Source organism: Zalophus californianus, chromosome 4, assembly GCF_009762305.2.
Source record: "Zalophus californianus isolate mZalCal1 chromosome 4, mZalCal1.pri.v2, whole genome shotgun sequence".
Taxonomy (NCBI): Eukaryota; Metazoa; Chordata; class Mammalia; order Carnivora; family Otariidae; genus Zalophus; species Zalophus californianus.
In genome coordinates, this window is record NC_045598.1 from 48,103,399 (window position 1) to 48,125,745 (window position 22,347).

A 22,347-nucleotide genomic window follows, 5' to 3' on the forward strand; every position below is an offset into this window, starting at 1 on the left:
TGGTCAGATTATATCTGAAATTCTCTGTCCCATTCCAGGCCTCACATTTATAAGGACCACTGACAAAAAAAATAATAATAATAAAAAATAGTGTATCTACAGGGGAATGACCCAGATAAAGAAGATAATTTAGATCTGGTGAATGTGGGAAATAAAACAGTTGACCAGTCTGGGGCTGTCCAACCTGATAAAATCACCTGCCCAAAGTCAAAAACATTAATAAATGATGGCGCTCGATTCTAATTCAGATCTGTGGGCCACCAAAGCCCCTCCTCATTGCTGACTCAAGAAGCTAACAAAAGATGCAAGCCCAATTCCGAGGTTCCTTCTTCCTTTGCTCTGAACTGGCACAGGGAAAAGAGGCCTGAGGATAGGGCTTTCAGAGGATTAGAGTTCTCTTGGCTTCTCTGAAATTCCAGGAGGAGAGTAAGTAGACAATATGACACTTGCAAAGCCACATGCTTCATTCACATTAAAATTCACAAGTCAGTTTGGATTTTTTCCCCTTTACGGAATGTTATTAAGTAGAGACTTGCATCTGGATCCCAGGTGGACATCTGACCTCTTGCCATTATTACCATCCACAAGAGGTCATTTAGTTGAGTGTTCTTGGAGAGTGGCCATTTCCAGTGGCTGCCTTCATCTGCCGTATGCGGCCTGTCCTAGCCGCTGCCTCTCCAACTTAGCTTTTCTTGGGCATGCAGCCGGTAGGTGGTGACCTTGGTTTCCAAGGTGGCCCTTATCCCCAACTTCCTAGCTCCTCTGCGATGCCCTTCACCCCAGTCCTGTGGATTTTGATTGTGAGATACCCATGACCTTTTCTGTTTCCCAGAACGCTCTAACCTTTCTGAGAATCCACATCAGAAGGCTGCTGTGGTCAGGTTGGCAGGTCACCGGTTGACTAATGGCCTCTTCAAGGTTTGCTGACAGATACTGCGTTGTTGTGAACCCTATTGATCCCAGAAGTTGGCCTGCTGCACATACAGCCTCTGTGGGCATGAGGAGGTGGTGAGTCACGGCCCCACCACCCCTACCACGCATCTGTTCTCATGGCAAGGAGAGCAAAGATTATCTCTTTGTGGTATCGTAAAACCTAGAAAGACATTAAAAATTCCGTTAAATTTTCATACGCTTTTAGCTGTTGAAATGTACAATCTATTAGGAGGGGAAAATAGCCTCTTGCAGTTTTTTTTCCCCATTGCTCTTACTTCAGAGGCTACTTAAGGGACCAGGTAATGATCTTACAATATTTATTAATACTTCATGTTCTGCTTCCTCCCCCCGTTCTTTTCTACCAAAGACTATGCATCTGTCTTTAAACTGAAAGTACAGAAGCTGCCAGGGGATCTTTAAGGTACAGAGTTTCTGCAATGTCTTATGTTGTCCTATTACGGACCTTGTATGTAGAGATCTTGGAGCTGCTGGGTGGGGATATCTATTTTTGAAATGCACTTTGGGGTAATGGAAAGAAAATGGGTTTTGGAGCCAAATAGGTTTGAGTTTGAATCCTGGTGCTGCCATTTATCAGCTGTGTGACTAGTATTAAGCAAGCTATTTAACGTCTGAGGGTCTAAGTTCACCTACCTGCCACATTGAGAGAGTAATATCTGAGTAATACCTGGTAATTAGGATGACTGCACATAGATACCTCATAATGTAGGCCTCATGGGAAAAATCTTGTCTAATCTGAGTACTTATATTATTTTTTGTTTATCCTAATTTTTCTGAATAATTTCTTTATTTTCTCTTTCTCTCATGGGCATTATATTAAGTAACTGACAAGATAGCCCTCATCCCTTTGGCTGCTTGAAGATTTAAAGCAAATTTGAGACTCCTCTGTAGTGGATTTTTAAGCCATTGGTGTATATGTTTAACCCTGTCTCAATTAATTTTTTTCCCATCTGTGGTTTTATTTAGCCTTTAATCCCACTGACCTTATTCCATCTTCGTGTACTAGTTATAAGCTCCCTCAAATATTTTCTAAGACAAGATAGCACGTAGAAGAAAGTCTAGAACGTAGCGGATGCTCCATAGATATTGATAAATGTATGAATGACTGAGTGTTAGAGAGTACATTCAGAGACAGATGCTTCAGAGGACAGTCAAAACAAGGTAAAGAAGGTGAAGGCCACGAGTTCCTGCCTCCAAGGTATTCAAACAAAGACCTGGAGAAAGCAGTGAGAAGTTGGAGCCATGAGGCTAGAAAGAGAGATTTGGAAGCCATTGGTGTTGATGGTAGTAAAGCCAGGGGTACATGTAGAAGACTCTAGCCCCAGAAGAAAAATGGATCTGGAGGACAGGAGTCTCAGCACTTAAAGGCCAGGCGCCTGCTAGGGATGGCGCTAAGGAGTACTGGGAGAGAAAAAGACGGGGAGGACTGAAAACTGTCTATTGGATAAAGTGACTTAGAAGCCCCAGGGAAAGCCACCCACTTTATTATAGTAACAGTGGGGGCAAAAGATAAGGGTTGGGGAGCAAATGATCATTTCATAAAAACTACAGTAAACATTTACCAGGCATTTACTAGATGCCAGACCTGGTGCCAGGTGCTGACTGTGGATTCACATGTAGTAACAACAATGTTTTGAGGGAACGTTATCCCTTCCCCCTCTTTTACAGAAGAGGAAGATTGAGGCATAATGAAGTTAATCACCCAGAGTCCCACAGCTGGCTAGTGTGGATTCAAGCCAGGACAGTTGGATGCCAGACTGAAAATACTAGCTGGGAAAACAGCCACATTTAGACATCTCTGTAAGAAATCTGGTTGGGAGGAAAAGAAAGGGAAATGGAGGCAGTGACTAGAGGAGGAAGAAGAATAGTTGAAAGTGGATGGAGTTTCTTGTTGCTCGGTTGGTTGAAGATGAGAGAGATTTGCTCAGGCAGCTCTAATTGCTGGTGGGAAGGTTCGGGTAGTGGAGCGATAGGCTGACGATACTAGAGAGAGGAAAGAGAATTGCTATGCTGAGTTTCCAGAGAAGGCAGGAGGAATTTCTTCTAGAAAGAAGTGGGGATGTAGTTGTCCTGTTGCACTACGAAAAAGGCGATGAGTGCAGACCTGGGGAGGAGGGTATGCTCGGAAGTGGGAAGTGGAGGGAGCTCCCTTTAAGTGGCTTCTGTTTTCTGTGTGAAGTAGATGAGATGATCACCTGAGAGTGTGGTAGAGAAGTAGGGGAGTTGGAAGTCTGAGAAGAGTGGAAAAGGTTTAAGTAGAGAATGGGGGGGTGGAGCAGGAGGACTAGAGAAACCTTGGAGGGTTGTTGAATGATATTGACAGTTTTGCTGAGGGGTTGTCATGAGTTTATCATTAATCTGCCCTGTTGTGTGATTGTCCCCTGCCATGCACAGCCTTCTGGAAGGGGCTATTCAGTTGCTGTCTTGTTCATCGTCCATCCAGTTCTGCGAGCCTGTGATGCTTCTGCCCTGTCTTGATCGGCTCAGTTTCCACCTGCCGGCAGTTCTGTGTTCCACATGTTGTCCACGCACTCTCTCCATCTTAAATGCTACTATGTTTGGGTTCCTGGAAACTCCCACCTGGACTGTGCAACAGGCTTCTTCCTAAACTTCTCACTGAATGGAAACTTGCGTTCTTCAACCCATTCTGTACATGGCCACCAACATGCGCTTTTTATAATAAAAATCTAATCCCGTGACTCCCTAGCATCAACCTTCCCAACTTTTCCCAGTGCTCTTAGGGGACAAAACAGAAGCCCCCCACCCCCCACACCATGACCTCCCCTTCCGGCACCATTCTTCCCTCTGATCTCTGTCTTCCAGTTCACTGCCTTTCTTTTAATCTTCTGCACCTAACCCCCTCACCACACGGCTGGCTTTTCTGGTCTTATTGTCTTGCCTCCAGTATCAAGTCTATGTTGCAGACGGAAGAAGGACATGAACAAACGGCAAAGGTGTGTGTGTGTTAACTGAAGCTGCTTCCATTTTGGGATGTTCCTTTGGACACCTCACCCAGTCACTTCTGTGTATATCTCATTTTAAAGCCAGAAGTATATCACATGAATACCACCATCTGTAAGGAAAAGGTAAGTTTTTCCCTGGTCGCACTGCAGCCTCCAACAACATCAGAGTTGTGTTATTAAGAAAGAAGGGGAGGGTGTGCGCTAAGTAGGCAACTTAGTCTCTCTGTTGTAGATGCGGAGGTGGTTTTCAGGTGAAGAGCTGAGGAAAGTGTATTGCTGATGGAAGTTACAGCCTAAGTAAAAGCTCAGAGCTGACTAATATGGTGTGTGCAGCAGGGAGTTGCTGGAACATTGAGTTTGGGGCAGGAAGAAGACGTGAAGCTGGAGAACCAGGCAGGGACCAAATTATACTGGCCTTTCTGTGCCATGATGAGTTGCTTAAACTTGATCCTGTGTGTCCATGTTCTGTAAATGGGGTTTCATGACCCAAGTGGTGTCAAGCAAGATGGTCCAATGAGTATGGAAAGCAATTTAGAATTTCTATTTACCTCTATTTATTTCATTCTTTTTATTTTTATGTATGTTTCACGATACACACGTATGCCTTATAAATCCACTAGCACATGCATATAATTGATAAGTAATATGTACATTGGGAATCCATGCTGAAGACTTTTTAGTGTCACGCACACTTAAAACGTTTAGAAACCATTGCATGAGGCATCAGGGAACTGTTGAATTTTAAACAAGGAAATGACATGGTCCATTGTGCCATTCTTTTTCCTTTAGAATATAATGTTTTTTAATTTTTAAAAAAATAATTTCAGAGTGTTAGTATTGGGAAAGGGACATAGCAAACATGTACTTTGTTTTAGAAGGAAGATAGCTAAAGGTCAAGAAGGTGAAATAATTAAGGACGATCTCTGAATCAGGTTGTGGCAGAGCTGGGGCTCAAACCCAGGTCCCATCTCCTCAAGGTCCTTTGTGTGTTTTTCTGGCAGGATTCTTTTCTCTTCCTGATGCTCATCCTCTTTCTCTGCAATTACTTTTCTTGCCTCATCCAAACCATGGACATGTGAGCACCAAGAAGGGAGTAAGGGTGTATATTTTTAATAAACATAAACGCCAACAAAATAGAGTGGTGTGGAAATGAATTACCTGCTTCGCTCAGGGTTCTACAAACCTAAAGTCTCGGGGCACAGATTCCCACAGGTTCTCTTTCTGTGATGCTCAAATCATCCACAGTCCAGCTCATGGGAAAGCCCTTTGCCATTGTCCTTGCCATGCTAACAGTCGAAAGTAAGAGACTGAACTGAACAGGTTTCTGACTTGGGAAGAGAGGCTGTCCACGGGGTGCACTGCTCACTTTAGTGCAGCTCTGTGCATAGGAAGAAACGGGCGTTCCCATGGGAACGTGTCTGTATTTGGATATATTTCACAGAGAGTATCTTGTAAAAACCAATAGGGAAAAACGTCTGATTTATAGAATCCTATTTCCTGATGCTGGGAATGCTAGTTCAGGTCTCTGTTAACTACTTCTTGGCCAGTGTAACTGATTTATTTCCACCATGCCGCCCCCCAGCCCAGCTCTGCAAGTATGGGAAGAGCAGAGACTCTCTGATAACCAGGTGGTAACCAAGAGCTGGACTCTGCTGGGTATACTAAACTCTTCAGGCAAGTCTGTTTATAGGGGTACAGACCAAGGGTTAGATGACTCCAGATGAATGTGTTTGTCAAGTGATGATCATGTTTACCAAGATCCTTTTATCACCAGCTGAGTCCTCTTTTAATGGCTTAGGTCACCCTGGAATTATTTCAGAAACAGCCTGATGTTAGAATCTCTTGTGGGCTTGCCAGACACAAATCTAAAGTGAAGTCTGTAGTCTTTTTGGTAGGAGACTCCAACCTCAAGCCCACTTGTATGAATTCTGAACAAATGTTTTCATATTTGAGAAAGTTCTTGCCCCTGCAAAAATGACCATTTATTTAAAAGAGAGAGCTTTGGTTTTATTTATTTATATTAGATATAGTTTTTGGCTATAATAATCTTGACCAATTAAAAAAAAGAATCCTGACTACATTTTCCAAAAGAAATTATATAAAAGGAAAATTATATATATATAATATAGTATATAATTAATTACATATTATATAATATATATTATAATTTTTCACTTGTAATATATAATATTACATATTATATATAGGTATAGTACATGTATACACATATATACACACATACATAGTTATAAGACCTGATAACAGAGTATTAATTTATTTGACAGTCCTGCATTGTCTATGAGATTAGTTTGGATATTGAAATATTCTTATTTCTAGAACATTCTAATGGCTTATGGGCCCAACAAGAAAGAATCTAGTATATACCATGTAATTTTATGGTTGTTGTTGAATAAGTATATATATGACTAGAGTTCCTGATTTTTATTTAGAATACAGGCTGTTGCTGTAATAAAATCTCTAATTCCAGGGCTCAAATAAGAAAGGATTTTATTTCTCATGATCCAGAGCTGGTAGTGTACCTGAATGGATTCAAGGATACAGGCTTGTTCTGCCCTCCATAGGGTTTGGTCCACGTGACTGAAGGGAAAACCATTCCAGTCCTCAGGAAGGAAATAAGAAGAGGAACCTATGTTCCTTCCCTCTAAGGTCAGGAACAAGTGATTATACATATCACTCTTGCTGTCATCCCATTGACCAGAACCTAGTCACAAGGTCAGAACTAGCTGTAGGAGAGCCTGGGAAATGCATTCTTTAGTTGGTGGCCATATACACGGCTGAAATAACATATACTATAGGAAGAAGAGAGAATGTATATCGGGGGGCCAACTCTCAGTCTCCACCATAGTGATTAAGTTGAATGTGTGAGTTTTCCAACATCTTTGGATCTCAAATCCTGTGACACTATCCCTCAGTCTACCCTAAAGTATGATGGAACAGGGTGGCATGAGAACTAAGCTTTGTTGAATATCTACCATGGTCCATGTCCTTTATATATAGTGTCATTTAATTACTATTAACCACCATGAGTAAGTAGTAGTCTTCCCATTTTACAGTGAGGAAACTGAAGCTCAAGAGAGGCAAAATAATGGCACAAAGCCAAGAAATGGTAAATTTGCCACCTTTTCATTGTCCAGTTATTACAAAAGGTGATTCTGGAAAAACTGATTTTTCCTTCCTGGGCTTCCATTACTCTTTTGTGAACTGAGGGCAATGAACTATATCAGCTATTCTCAAAGTGGAACACATATCAGAACACCTGGAGAGATTCTTAAGATGCTGAGTTTCTGATAGAGAAGATATGGAGTGGGGCTGGTGCCCTGGCATTTCCAGCAAGTTCCCAGGTGATGGTCCCCAGCCATACTTTGAGACCCACTGGTGTAGATGGTCTCTCAGATTTCTTCCAGCCGTTACATACTGGAAAGTCAGCAACCTGGCTAGCTTCATTAGTCCTGCATTGGTTGGTGATCAGAAACACTACTACTCCCCAGCTGCTTTGGCCACGTTTAATGGTTCTCCAGGAAAACTGTCAACCTGAATGGAGGAAAATGCTGTTGAAAATCACTTCTCCATGTATTCATTTACTCATTTGTTCAACAGATATTTATTGCTCATTCCATGTGCCAGGCATTGTGCTAGATGCTGGAGAGACTAGGCATGACTAAGATATACCAAGGCCCCTGCCTGGGATGTGTATAGAGACTCTGGAGAAAACAGATTGTTAATTTATTATTATTACTGAAAAATAGACTATGAAGAAACAGATTATTTTTTATTATTTGAGAATGAAATCCATGGACCTATAAGAATAAAATATTCTGCTCTGGAATTTGTGATTATAACTAAACTTTACCTAAAGAGGCTTATTTTCTACTGTGGTCTTAAGTCATAAATTGCCTATTTTTCTGTATCTAGTTTGACTTTGGTTCTTTGCTTTTTGAGATATTTCTATTGTGCCAGCGCAGTAAGTGGCATTTTCATTTAATTTTTGCCAACCCAAACTTTGCCTTCCTGTCCTAGATGAAACCTTGGCTTTGTTCAAAATTTGCATTTTCATTTTTAGCAGATAGTGACAGTTTAAATCAACAGCAAGAACAGAAACCCTTGTCTAAAGCAATTTCCTCACTATTATTCCTCACCTCAATGAAATTAGAAGTCCTAGGGAGATGAATTCAGATAGTCCTCTCCACCCTCACCTGCACCTCCAGCAATTTGCCTTTTTTCTTTTTTTTTAAAGAATAAAAGATGAAGGATAAAGGGTTCTTGAAGGGAGGATATCTAGTCTGAAAAAGAGAGAGAAAGGAAATCATGTACTGATAATGGTGATCATTTGTTGAGTGTGTATTATGTGCCAGGGACCACTGCCAGGCATTTTATGTGAATTATCAGGTAAACTTCCCAACAGAACCATGAGGTGCAGGTACTATTACTATTTTCCTTTACAGATGCGGAAATCAAGGCTCACAGAGGTTAGATAACTGTCACCAAATCTCATACTTATTTGATGGAGGAGCAGGGATTCAAAACTAGGCCTGTCTGACTTTAGAAGCTCATGCTTTTTACTAGTCAATTAAACCTCCAGTCATTTCCATGCATTTTTCATAGGGATGGTGCTGAATCATTTGGCTTACTGGTTTTCTGAGTCATCTCCGCCAACAGGGCCAGATCCAATGTATCTTCTGCACTGTCTTGTATCCTCTCTATTCCTGCCCTTTTTTCTTGTGCACTCCACCTACTCCATCATCTTTCTTTCCAATAGCTTCTTGTGGCCTGTTTCTGTGATGCAGAAGTCTGGTAAGCTTGCCAGGGAGTAAAAGTGCATTTGTTCAGGACTATAATGTTTATTTGAAAGGGAAGTTCAATCACAGATGTGACTTTTTTATGAGCCTCATTCTATATCCTTGTGATTGGGAAAATACATCAGTAAGTAATGCTTCCATGAAGAGTCACTATCATGTCCATTATTTTAAAAGATTGGCCAATAAAAGCACTCCATTATTGATAATCCATAATTAATATGAAGTAAATAATAAGCATTTTAAAGTAAAATTCATCATGATAATAATGAGAAATGAGGGGTTTTTTTGAAAGTCAAAGATTTAGAAAAGGTAGGTTATCTATCACTAAGGAATGTGTAATCACATAATCTGGGGTTCAGTTTTTCTCTTTTTATTGGTGAGAACATTCTGCTCTTCAGAAGAAAGTTTGTGGTTTTATTTTTTAAGCTCATTAGGATGATTCAAAAAGTCTTGGCTAGCAAACACCTTTTAAAAAAATCAATTTTTCAATAATTTAGAGTGAATCAGACCCATATAGTTACATTTCCCTTAAGGGGGATGTGCTTTCAAAATAATTAAAGTAGAGATAGCATTATAGATCTTGAGAAAGTGTGCTCAGAAAATGTCTTTTGATTTGTTATGAACCACAAAACTTTGGTAAAATGGGACAGGACTGGAATGAACTGTCCAGTTTCATCACTAGCTAGTGGAACATGACCAGTAGTACAGAAAGTGCTAAATGTCCACCTAATCTTTATCCTTTTTATTAACAAGAGTCAGACTTTTAGCTGTACATAGGGCTCTTAAAGACCACATTTCCCAGCCTCCTTTGCAGCTACATAGTTTCGTCTAGGTTTTGGCCACTGAGATGTAAGCAGAAATATTCCATGGGATTCCTGAGAGGTCCCCTTTAAAGAGATGGTGGGCAGAGTGTGGATGTGTTTTTCCTTCCTGCAAGCCTGAATCAGGGAGGTTGGCTGGAGTTCTTGCAGCCATTTTAGATAAGGAAGACAAACGCCATACTCTCGGGATGGCTGAACAGTGAGCTTTAACGAGGCTACCATACCAGCCTTGGATTTGCCATCTCTGGACTTCCTTTACATGAGAGAGAAATTTCTTTTTTTCTTATGTCACTTTTTTGTGGATTTGTAGCTACATTTAATCATAACTAAGAAAAACAGTGACTCATCAGATTTGGGGAAAGAGCAAATGCATTAATATAATAAGTTTAGCTACCATTACTGAGTACCTTCTGTATGCCAGGAACTGTTGTGAGAGCTTTATTTCTAATAACTCACATAACTCACTCAACGGTCTTCTAAGAGACTGTTAACCCCATTTTACAGATGATGAAACAGAGGCATAGAGAGGTTAAATAATTTGCCCAAGGGCACACAGCCAAGACGAGTTGAAGCCAGTTAGTCAGCTCTAGAACTTTCTCTGAATCACTGTGGAAGAATGACTTGACAATATTTTAAAAACCAGCAGGGCACCCGGGTGGCTCAGTCTGTTAAGTGTCTGCCTTCCTGGGATGGAGCCCAGCATTGGACTCCATGCTCAGCTGGGCGTCTGCTTCTCCCTCTCCCTCTGCTCCTCCCCCCTGCTCCTGCTCACTCTTTCAAATAAATAAATAAAATGTTAAAAAAAAAAAAAAAAAGCAGAAGCTGTACTCAGACTCCAGCTTTTCTACATAGAACAGAATTATCCCCTAGATTTGACTTTGTCAGTGATTATGTGAGTGACCTCCGACAGGCACATCATTTAACTACCCTGTGCCTTAGACTCTTCACCAGTAAGAGGCGTATGACAGTCCCTCACCATGCCTGTGAGGCATCTACTCTGAGCCTGGCCCTGTGCCAGGTACACAGGTTTGTTAGTGGCCACTCTGCTCTAACCCACTAACCTGTGAGTTAGTGACCCACAGGTGGGTCAAGGAGACAAGGCCTGAAACACTCGAGAAAAAGCAAGGAACAAGGGAAATACATTTGCTTCCCGAATCCTGTGTACAGTTGAATTTGTGTGTCCTATCTATGCAAACCACAGATCTTCTGTACATCCTTTTATAACCCTCATTACATTTGAATTTTTCATGGATTGTTTGTAGTTATGGGTTTAATGTTCCCACTAGAGTATACATCCCATGAGGACAGGGCCATGGGCCCCTCATTAGCTGCTGTGGCCCCAGCAGAAACCTGCCTGGGCTGGTACTGCTCTAATGCTACAGAAACCCTCGAAACTGATAATTATCCAAAGATACTTGGTATATCTAAGGGCCTTTGGACCACCTCAGCTCATTATCACCTCTAAATGGTCTTCTCTCCATTCCCACTGCCAGTCCCATGCCCCAAGGCTCCTCCCCAGCTTGACTTCCACTGAGACCGGTTCACAAGTGAACATCATGGAAACGTGATCTTGAACATATGTCAGTGTGGGCCACTGTTGATGTGTGTTATGATGGAAATAAGATGGCAGCTGAAATGTGGGGAAGACTTTTGGGTTGAGACCTCATCATGGAGATGGTTTTAGCAGTGTGAACATGTGGGCAGGAGTGTTCCTGGCAAATGACAAAACAAAACAAGAGCATGTGCAAAGTCCTAGGGAGAAAAAGAAGTTTGGCATGTTTGAGGAAGTAAAAAAAGGCCAATTTAGTAGAATGCAGTCCAAAAGGGGAATGGCAAGAGATGGGGTAAGAGATTTAAAAAATGTGGAGCCTTGTGAGCCTTGGAGTAAGGCATCCGAAGTTTTCCTAAGGGTAATAACAGAAAGCCACTGGAGGGTTTTGAAGAGGGAAATGTGATGTTAGCTTTTTAACATGCAGTTGGCTTTCAGCAAGTATCTACCATATAGCAGGTACTTATGCAGATACCAGAAATGCTCTATTGAACAGATACTGTGGCCCACAAGGAAATGACAGTCTGGGAAGGAGGAAAGCAGACGGTGTCAGTAAAAGATAGCAGTAGAACCTGTCCTGTGCACTCTGGAACTACAGATGGTTTTTAGGGAAAAAAATTCTCCGTGATCAAATCATATTGGGACTTCATATTTCATACTTCCTTAGAGATTCTCATTGTACACTAGCATATTAAAGTGTCTTGAGAATCACTGCAGCATAGAAACCTGTCTCGGTGCAGCTTGGCATTTCCCGAACTTACTTGCATCGAGATCTGCTTTCAAATAACAGGAGCTTTTTGAACCCGTTGTGTTTGAACCACGCTCTGGGAAACACTGCATTAAGGAAACATGGCAGTTAACTTAGATGCTAGGTGTGACAGCTCCTGAGACAGGATCTAGCTCAGTTCAGGTGCAGAAGGGGCAGGGACTGAGGGTGGCCTTCCTAGAGAAGGTGACCTCTGAGTTGCTTTCTGAAGAGTGATAGAGGTTAGGCATGTGAAGAAGCAGGGAAGGATGTTCCATGGAGAAGGCACAGCTGGAGCAGACATGGAGACCCAAAAGAAAGCACGTGCTCATTCTGGGAAGATAGATTTACAGATTCCAAGAGGAAGAGGAAAAGTTTGTTACTTTCACACCTTAGGGGAATAGTTGTTTTAAAATGGAGACAGAGTAGAATGCAATCTTCCTCATCTGGATTTTAGTCTGAATGCCAATTTTGGCCGTCCCCTGTTCCCACTGTCTGTGCCTCGCCAGTCCCCTTTCTGCACCTTTCTCCTCCTGTGGCTTGCACATGCGGTACAGCTCAGTCTTGGGAAGGCCAGACAGCAAGCCCCTCGCTGTGCACCTTTGTCCCCTGTGTCAGATGGCTCAGCCTTCCCAGAAGTGTGGGTTTCCTGTTCATACCTCCAGCTCCATTGGCACCGCGCTGTTTCTGTCTTCACATTGTTTCTGAATACTCTCACACTGCACCCCGTTTTCCCTTCCACATCCTTCCAGGTTCATTTTTGATTTGTGCAAGGCAGCATAATTAGAGGATGTCACATTTCTCTGCCAGAGAGAGTCTCATGCCTTGCGGGACCCCAAGCGAACTGGAAAGGTTCGCAGATGCCAAAGGGTCTCCCTCCTGTGCAGCCAACTCCTTCCGTTTGATATAATAGAGGTTCTTTTACATGGGTTATTTTTGCTTCGTTCTTATCAGGTGATTAATAAAAATCGCCCCCACTTAACTTGCTGTCGCGTAATCGTTTTTATTTTCACACTCTGAAGTATGTGTTTATGAACTCTATTTTACAAAGGGGAGAAAGCCGGAGAGTAACTTGCCCAAGGTCATTCAGCTAGTTGTGGAAGAAGCCATCGCTTAAACTCAGGGGCAGTTGTAAAGGTCTCACATTAGTACATAATGCCCTTAAAGGGTCTAATTGTAAAAGCATTTCTTTTGGGAGGAGTCTGTGCTTGCATCTCCTTGGGCATCAGGATCACCAGGGAGTTTTTAAAGAAAAAAACAAGGATTCTAGAGTCTTCCTTCATAACCATTGACCAGAAGTCGGGGATGGGGACCCGGTGATAATGCAGGGGTTCTCATCAAAACTGCCTGAGGGGTGACTGCCGGCCCCCCTCCCCCAGCCCCACTGAGTTTCTGCCTCAGTGGGTCTAGGGTGGAGCCTGCACCTGTGCTTTTGCTACATTCTTCCAGGAGCTGTTCACACTGCCTGTTGGGGAACCCACTTTGATAAGCTGGCTTAATGCAGCGGGTGAGAAATGAGGGAACAGGACAGGGATAAGAACTGCAGAGTTGGCGACAGGAACGCTCATGCCTTTTTCATTCTTCCTTTTCTTTTTGAAGCCCTTGAGGTTTTATTTCGTTTTGACCAAACATTTAAGTTAAGAACTAGGAAGGGCTATACCCTAGAGTGGGATTTGGAGCCAGGCAGCTGGGATCAATTCCCACCTGCAGTGCTTAGCGAGGCTCCGTGCTTCAGTTTCCTCTGCTGAGAAACGGAGATGCCAATAGCTGCCCCCAGGCATCGAATCAGTGATGGTTCTGTCCTTATCTCTGTCTTTATCTCTTCCCTTCCCATTCACCTCGGGGTAAGAATAGTGAAAGCCCAGAGGCTCCACTTGGCTGTCTTTAGTTCAGGAGGTTATCCACGCTTTGGAAGTCAGCTGTGCTCTGCATTCATTTTGTGAATTATTTAGGCCTGGTGGTGCTGGTTTCTCTTCGGCCTCTTTTGCATGCTCCTGCAATTGTTCCCAAGAGGAACTGCAAGGGGCGGGGAAGACAGTGGAATCCTGGAGCCTCTGCTGGATAGTCCACTGGTTCTAGGTCTGGGTCACTGGCTCTAGGCCCAGGGGAAAGCAGTACCAGCCTTGCATTGCAGAGGGAGGCTGCAGGTTACCAAGCAGAACCATAGCGAGGGAATTTGCAAGTGCCACGTTTAGGACAGGGTAGTTTTCCCAGAAGGAGTGGGTAGAACTAAGAGCTCTTACCTGGGCCTTGCGAGGGGAGTGTTTTCACTCGTTTGGCTGACGGAGAAGTGTGCTTTCTAATCAGAGCAACTGCCATCTTAAGTCCAATCCTGATGTTTCCTGGAAGGTGGGATTCAGACAAGTTACAAGTCCATCTTGTGTTTGGATGTCTTTATCTGTAGGATGGGGATGGCTGCCCTTCCCTCACAGGATTTATGAGTTTCAGTGAGGTAAGAGCTGTAAAGTAGGGTGTCACACCTTGCGTAGATCACAGCTAGCGCTTAGTACAAAATAGCCCCCTTCCCTTGTATCATGATGTCTTCTATATAACTTCCTTTATATGGGGGGGGGAAGAGGAAAGTAACATATTTATGGGAAATCAGTTAAGGGCCGTGCAGTGTGCTGGGCTCTCTCATGTCCATCATGTCATTCATTTTTCTAGCATTTCTTTTCTGTACTATTCTTCCCATCTTAGACAAGGAGAAATAGAGCAGTGACATAACCTAAAGTTTTAGGGGTGGTAAATGTTGGAGTGGATTTGAACCTGAGCGTTCCGAAATTCAACACTTAGGCTAGTATTATTCTGTCTCACGCAGCAGGGAAACTGGGAGAGCATCGAAGGAAGGAGATTCAGGTTGTTTCAGATTTGATTTTTCAGGCTAGAGAAAATCATTTATACTTTGCCTTGTTTTTCTAGTTCCTTGAGGATATGAGCTACTGGGCCAGAGGATATCAGGCACCTGTTTATTTATGGCTTCCCCTGTTAGGTGAAGGGTAACAGAAGTGCCATTCCTAAGTTCCTCAAAAAAGCCATGATGCCATGTGTCAAGCATGCATGTTCAATGATGTTCTTTACAGTATTATTTATAGTAAGAATAATTAAATGACAGTGTTGGGTTTTCCCTAAGTCCTGTGCTCCTAGAAAATCGTGAAGGTTGATAAATGCCGCCACGCCTGGTGCTCCAGAGATGGCCTATAGCAAAGAATTACTCTTTCCCATTTGACTTTGATAAGACTCCTGAATACCTCCCTTGTTTACTTAGGACAAGACCAGACAGAGACCCTCCAAATTCCCTTTCTCTGTCTTATGAATGATTAGCTGACCTGCGTGTCCTCACTGATCAATTGGAACAAAATGCTCGTTAACCAAACATTGGTTAGGATTCTCTCCTTCCACCTGGGCCCTAAAACTTTGCCCCATCCTCACCCTGGGCCAGGATACAGCCCTCCTTAAGAGTCCTACACTAGTCAGGGCTCTCCAGAGAAACAGCCCGTGTGTGTGTGTGTGTGTGCATGCCTGCGTGCGCGCACTTGTGCATTCACACATGTATTGTGTGCACACGTACCCTACAGTGAATTCACTCATAAGTGTGTGGAGGCTGGTAAGCCTCAAGATCTCTAGGGTGAGTTGGCAAGCTAGAGACCCAGGAAGAGCTGATGTTTCAGTTCAAGTCGCAAAGCAGGATAAAACCCATATACCAAACTGAAGGTTGTCAGGCACAGGGCGCCTGGGTGGTGCAGTTGGTTAAGCATCCAACTCTTGGTTTCAGCTCAGTCATGATCTCAGGGTTGTAACAGCGAGCCTGGCATCAGGTTCCCCGTGGAGTCTGCTTAGGATTCTGTCTCCCTCTCCCTCTGCCCCTGCCCCCCCGTGCCATGCACACTTTCTCTCTCTGTCTCTCTCTCTCTGTGTCAAATAAATAAATAAATCTTGAAAAAAAAGAAGAAGAAGTCTGTCAGGCAGAAAGGATTTTCTCTTACTGAGGAGACCTAGGCTAGGGAGAGGTATCAACCTTTTTGTTCTACTCGGGCCTTCAACTGATTAGATGAGGCCCATCCACATTACAGAGAGCAATCTGCTTTACTCAGTCTATTGATTTAAGTGTTAATCTCATCTAAAACACCCTTGCAGAAACATCCAGAATAATGTTTGACAAAATATTTGGGACAGAATTGTAGCTTACAGATCCAAACTTCCAGACAAGGTGATACATAAAATTAACTATCACAGGTTCCTCCCTCAAAATATACTTACCTCAGAGTAAAACACTCTCTGATCTACTTTCAAGTCACACCACTCTTTTACCCCATTTCCCTACATTCTTTCTCACCTTGTTTATTCCACTATGTAAAAGAAAGACCCATTTTGTCTAACTCCTGAGACAGTTGCCGATCTTGTGGTCACAACATTCTCTGTATTCTCTCTCCCCAGCTGCAAAACCCCTTTACCTCCTTATAGTAATCCTTACTAAGCCTTTTCTTACTAAGTCTGGATGTGTTTTTAATTTGACAAACATACCAAGTGTCTAGTACTAAGGGATTGGTTAAATAATGGGTACATTCAAATTACAGAATATGATACATTTTCAAGAAGAATGTACTAATTGGTGAGGAAAGATGTCTATGAAATACTATTGAGTTCAAGAGGCAGAATATAAAATTGCATACTTATATTATCCCTTTTATTTACAATTAAATATGTGTGTATCTTCATATTTTTCAATGGTGGTCTCTAATAGTTTCTAACATTTCAGTTGTAGTTATCTCTGGGAGGAGGAAAATTAAGGGAGGATCTTTTCTCCTGTCTTTTTGTACTGTTTGAATTGTCTATAATGAAGTTGTATTGTTTTTGTAAACTGAAGGAAAACCACATTGAATAATAGCTTCATGATCTCGATTTTTGATTTAAAAAAAAAATCAATTCTGATCATACAGACGAGGGCCCAGTGGACTGGCCTCTTGGATGCCCCTCTCCATGGATGTCCACCCTTGATCACCTTCCAGAGGCTGTATAATCCCAAAGTCTTTCCCTGGGGAAGACAGTGCCAAAGGGTGGAGTCCTGCACAGTTTATCTGTCTCTCCTCTCAGCTCCATGCACTGAAGCCTGTTGGAGCTTGGATCTCCCTCTCTCTGCCCTCAGTGCTCCCTCTGGAAGCAGCCTCTCTGGCCACTGTGAAGGGATTTGATGGCTGGGGACACTTCTGGGCTTTGGGCCAGCCTTCCTTTTCCATTTTACCTAAGGTCCTTCATTCTTGTGGGTCTTGTGTCCAAAGAATGAGAAACTTAAAAACTGGAGAAACAGATTCTATTTCATTGACAAAGCTTGAAGCTTCCATCTTCTTAGCACTGGAGCGTTTTCCCCACAGTCTGCATGAGCCTCCTGCATTGTATAACATTGTATAACATACACATTGGATGACATAGTTGGAGATTTAAATGACATTAAGTGAGAGCATCAGTTTTGGAATCTTCCCCTGCTGAATTCCCATGGCAATGTGGGTGAGGGCTTCAGGGATTTTACTCTAACGTTTTGGCTAAATGCCAGCCTGGCAAATTCCATTCCTTTCCTTGGATGCTGCAGTGCCAGCCGTCCTCCTTCACCCAGGGTGAGGTCATTGTCTCTGTGATTAAATAGTGGACACTTTCCGCTTCTTCAGCTCCTTCGTTACAGGAAAGCCTAAGAGGAGGGGCTTAGTATTACAGCTCCAGACTCCCATTCCTCTCCTTTTTCATGTCTCCAGATTGGCAATCTCTGCCATAGGTTAAGTTTTAGATTCAAACCTCTGTTCCTCAGCCCCTTATATCTCGATGTTCCTCAAGTGTCAGCGCTAGGGCTCATCACTCTTGAACATTCCCTTCTCTCCTTGAACTAGATCAGATTTATAGTCTAGGGTTCTGTGAAAGATTCCTTTTGGGGAAAAAAAAAATCTGGTCCTTGGAAGAAAGTTTAAAAAATGATTGCCACATTTCATTTCTTTATATATTTGAGGTGTTTCTGGGCTTTAGTGATAAAAGAATCTAACATCTCAGGATAAACACAGTAGCAACAACAAACTTAGCCCTTTGTCTTTCTGTGCTGTGTTTATTGTAGCCTGGCTACTGAACCACAAGGGCTATTAAACTAGAAGTGAGGTCCCATGGCAGCCTCTCCTCGCCTGGTTGAGTTCTCTGTGCAGTGCTGTCTTCTTTGTGTAAGTTCATATCTATGCATTTATTTCCCCTTGAAGGATCTCATGCACAAAGACCCTGGTCTTTTGAATATTGTCTCTGTACTGTTGAGTTTTACCTACTAAACCAGACTGAAGGGATACATTGTCATCTGCTTTCCATGTTCTGTCTGGTAAATGGTTGGTTGTCAGGACAACGGCATAGAAGGTGGAGGGTCGTTGATAACCACATGAATTCTTTAAATAAATGTGATGAGAGCAAATCCCAGTCTGTCCTTGAAAGCAGTACAAGAAGAGGAAAGGTTTCAGACAGGTCCTTCCTTTTTATAAATTTGATACTCCCTTTAAAAATTATCCACAGTTGAAGTTGCTTATACTTTTACTAAAAATTCTGAATAAAGGCATTGCCTTTGTTGGACAATATGTTGCCATTCAGCATATGAAATGTGACTTTTCTGGCCGCCCTTTGGAGCACCTGCCTGTGTCTTGCCAGCTCCCAGAGGACAGCATGGTGGCTCTCTGTTGTCTCTGTGACAGGCACATAGAATGAGTGCCTCATGGGTACCACAGGAACAAACAAATGGTCTCAAATCTTCATGGTGTCCCTTATAGATGGGTTTGATGATTTATAACTGCAAAACAAACTGAGCTCAGAGAGTTTAAGTAACGTTTTCCAAGGCCCTTAAAAGCTTGGGGGTGGGGAGGGTGTGCACAGAATTAGAACCCAATTCATCCTGACTCCTAAGACCACACTCTTTTCATTACAGCACACTGACTTGCTATAAAACACACAAAGAGGAACAAACATTTTAAAAGACAGAACATTTCTAAGATGAAATATATGCTTTTTAAAGCAAGAGTGGAAAACCTTTTTCAAAGGTAGAGTCGTGGAAAAAAAAGAAATAATATGTAATTTAGTATTCATTGAGAATAAGCAATTAATTCTGCCCTCCAGGGGTGAATTTATGTCTAGCTTATTTGCACATGAAAGTACAAGATTAGCTTCATTTATATGAAAGTAAGACATCTGGTTGGGAAGTGAAAAATTTGGTCAATTACCTGAATCATGTTTGGTCTACATGACAGAAAAGCCCCAGATGTCTTCAAATCACCAGATGTTTGGCTTGTGTGGTGAACACCGGACCTACTGACTTTTTCCACATGAGAGCTTGTGGTTCAGTCTCCTGTAGATTCACCCCTTGTTGGGAGGTTGTTAGCATTCTGTAAACTAGTAGTTTGCAAACAGTAGTCTAGACTAGAGACCCGACACTGGCCCCTGACAAAGGGGTATGTGATAGGATGAGAAAATTAGGTCATAGAAGCATATTGTACTTAATTTTTTTAAATGTTCTTATCTTGAGATCATCTCCTTCCTGTCTTTTTAGTGATAAAACATTCCGTTAAATGATCCTGATTCTAATGTTTGGATTTTGTTTTTTGTTTTTTTTTCAAGATTATTTATTTGAGAGAAAGAGCACAAGCAGATGGGAGGGGCAGAAGGAGAGAGAGAGAGAGAGAATCTGAAGCAGATTTGCCACTGAGCACAGAGCCCTAAGTGGGGCTCGATCCCACCACCCTGAGATCATGACCTGAGCTGCAATTAAGAGTCAGACGCTTAACTAACTGAGCCACCCAGGTGCCTCTCTAATGTTTGTTTTTAATGAATCTTTGGGACTAAAGGAAAAATGGAGATGCCTGTGTGAGTCGCACTTTTCTTTATATGACTTCTTTAGTAGATTCTGAAAAAATAAAACCAACCCAAACTGTGAAGGTTACTGCTTTAAACACGTTAATTTCTTTAGCACAATGATAGCTAAAATATTTTTATTTCCCAGATTTGTCTTTCTCTCAGAGTGGGGGAACTGTCTATGTCCAAACTGTTGTCCTGGGTCTTGAAAGCATTGGTCATCTTAACAGCCAAGACTTTTCCTGACAAAATAATCATTTTTCCTCGTGAAACAAACATTTAGTCCTTAAAATAACTCCAAAGAAAACACCTTCTGCACTTTTCACTCTGGAGACTTGCCATGGAGCTATGACTACAAGGGGGACACTTTTTGTGCTGGAAAACTGAATTCCATCACTGTGAATATTTTAACAGCTTTCACAGTCTCTGTGGTTTGCTCTCATGACCCCAAAAGCATATATCTCCACATGCTGTAACATCAAGGATCTCTCCTCAAGCTTTATAAACTCAGCCCGAATGAACTGAGTAACCATTATATGCCAGGCGATATCAGGGAGACCAGGAATACAGAGTTGTTGTAACCATTATAATATCTCCTATTAATTGAGCATTTGCCCCAGGACAGACAGCATCTTAAAGTGCTTTATTTGTATTACTTTGCTTGATTCTCAAATAACATAATAGAGTTATTGTAGCTGTTTTATAGGTGAAGAAATAGTAGCAGAGAAATTAAATCAGTTGCCCACCATCACAAGGCTTCCCGTCTCCTGACCAGAACTGCTAAACTGCATGCCTCCGGCAAATACACCTGTGACAAGAGCGATACCCTCAAGGTGGTTATAATCTAACACGGAAGAACGAGGCACAAGAAAAAAAAGTCATTGTGTAGAACAGAATGATGTAATTCCAAGAAACATGCTGTGGGGTTGTAGAGGAAAAAAGTGATTAATTATGTTCTACCCAGGAAAGGCTTTTGAAGGTGGCCTTAGGCTAGGTGAGAGCAAAATAGGGCATTGGCAATTATCTAGAGAATTAGGTCACTGTGGGTGTCAAAGTGGATGATTTCAAGCTGAAAAGCCTGCACTGTATGCTCTGAATAGTTGAGAATCGGCAGCCTACACCGCTAGAATCCACTGGATTTTGCCAACCCTCTTGTTCGCCCTGTGACTTAGAGTCCTGGCTTGGGTGAGCTTCTTGCCCCAACTGGGGGTGGGTACAGGCTGGTATTGCCACAGCAGGGGTGTGGAAAAGTGTGGCCCCCGGCTTCAATCTAGACTTCTGCCACCACAGCAGGGTGGCCCCAGAGAAGCCACCTCCCTCCCTGGCTTTGGTTTTCTGTCCTGCAAAAGGAATATGCTGAGGTCAGTGGTCACAATGGACCATTCACAATCCAGGGTCTCTGTTTTTGGAACCTGCCTAAGGCAGTAAAGGAAGGAGCTAGAAGATTTGAGCATGCTGGGATTTCATGGCTCTTAGGGGTTTGTTCCTGGACATGACCCCCCAGGGGAGCCTCTGCAAATGAAAGTGCATTCCTTTTCTGTTCATGACTCAACAAACACTTGAGATCATTCTTCCTGGCTCCAGTATCAGCCCCTTCTAATCTACATGATCTAGAAGGGAGATCCTCAATTTTGGAATCTGGGAATCCTGGATTGAAAGCCTGACTGTGCCCCTCATCCGATAGGTGACTGGACAAATTAAATAACCTTTCTGTGATTTTGTTTCTACAGCTGCAAGGCAGTGATTCTAATACCAGCCTCATAGGTCTGTTGCTTAGCATGAAAGGTGAGAGCAACTGAAAAATGCCAAAAACATGACCAGAAAGCGTGTAGGTTTTGATCAACAGGCACTATTATCATTGTGATATTTATCTTCCTAAAATACAAGTTGTCTGCACCACTCCTTGGCTCACTGACCTATATAATAGTTAGCAGTTGCCTGTCAGAACAAGTCCAAACGCCTTGGCCTGCTGTCCATCCTGCCTTCCTCAGACCTACTTAGCAATGAGACCTGTGGCTTTTCACCTGTAAGTTCACCACTGTCCACTTCTTGAATCAGACTTGACCAGCCAAGGAGCATTTAAGAGCCTCTGTTCGTTCCACTAGATGGTGATGTCCACAATGTGTCCGCACCACAGCATCTGGGTGCTTAAGTGAGAGACGTGGGCCTGCTGGTCCCCATTTTCTAGGCATACAGATAGGTCTTGATACCTTACATTGTCTCTGAGTTTGAGAGATGAGGTTGTGTTACTGGTGGGATTATGTTAGGAAACACGTTTCTCTTCTCTTTCCTAGCTGATACTCAGCATCGTGTGTGTGTGTGTGTGTGTGTGTGTGTGTGTGTGTGTGTGTGTGTGTGTGTAATATATTTGTCTAAGTTGATTGATCTGTGTCTATGGTCTTCTCTTTTTAAAAGAAACTATAAATTCAGTTGAATGGATATTACCGAGAACTGTTCTAGGCACTGCTGTGTCCTAGGGGGAGGGAACCTGAATGCAATGATAAAGAAAATCATCTTTGAGTAATTCTGTGTTGAGCAGGAGAGAGAGGAAGAGAAGAGCATGGGGAGAAAACAAAACATAGTGTAAGGGTCATTTAAAATTTGATTTAAACTATGTGATATGTTTATTAAATACCACCTGTAG

The 22,347-nt window shown here is 42.5% G+C and overlaps 1 protein-coding gene across 17 annotated transcripts in view; it reads left to right on the plus strand.

Moving 5' to 3' along the window:
* Nucleotides 1–22,347, plus strand: part of FGGY (FGGY carbohydrate kinase domain containing) — a 410,509-nt gene that overhangs the window by 167,954 nt on the left and 220,208 nt on the right. The window contains exon 1 of one of the 17 annotated variants that reach the window (XM_027572916.1): nt 17,975–18,040. The exons of the other annotated variants lie outside the window; for them this stretch is intronic. The gene's annotated coding sequence lies outside the window, so the exon portion shown is untranslated. Of the gene's footprint in view, nt 1–17,974; nt 18,041–22,347 lie in introns of those variants that run through there. 17 annotated transcript variants of the gene reach the window in all.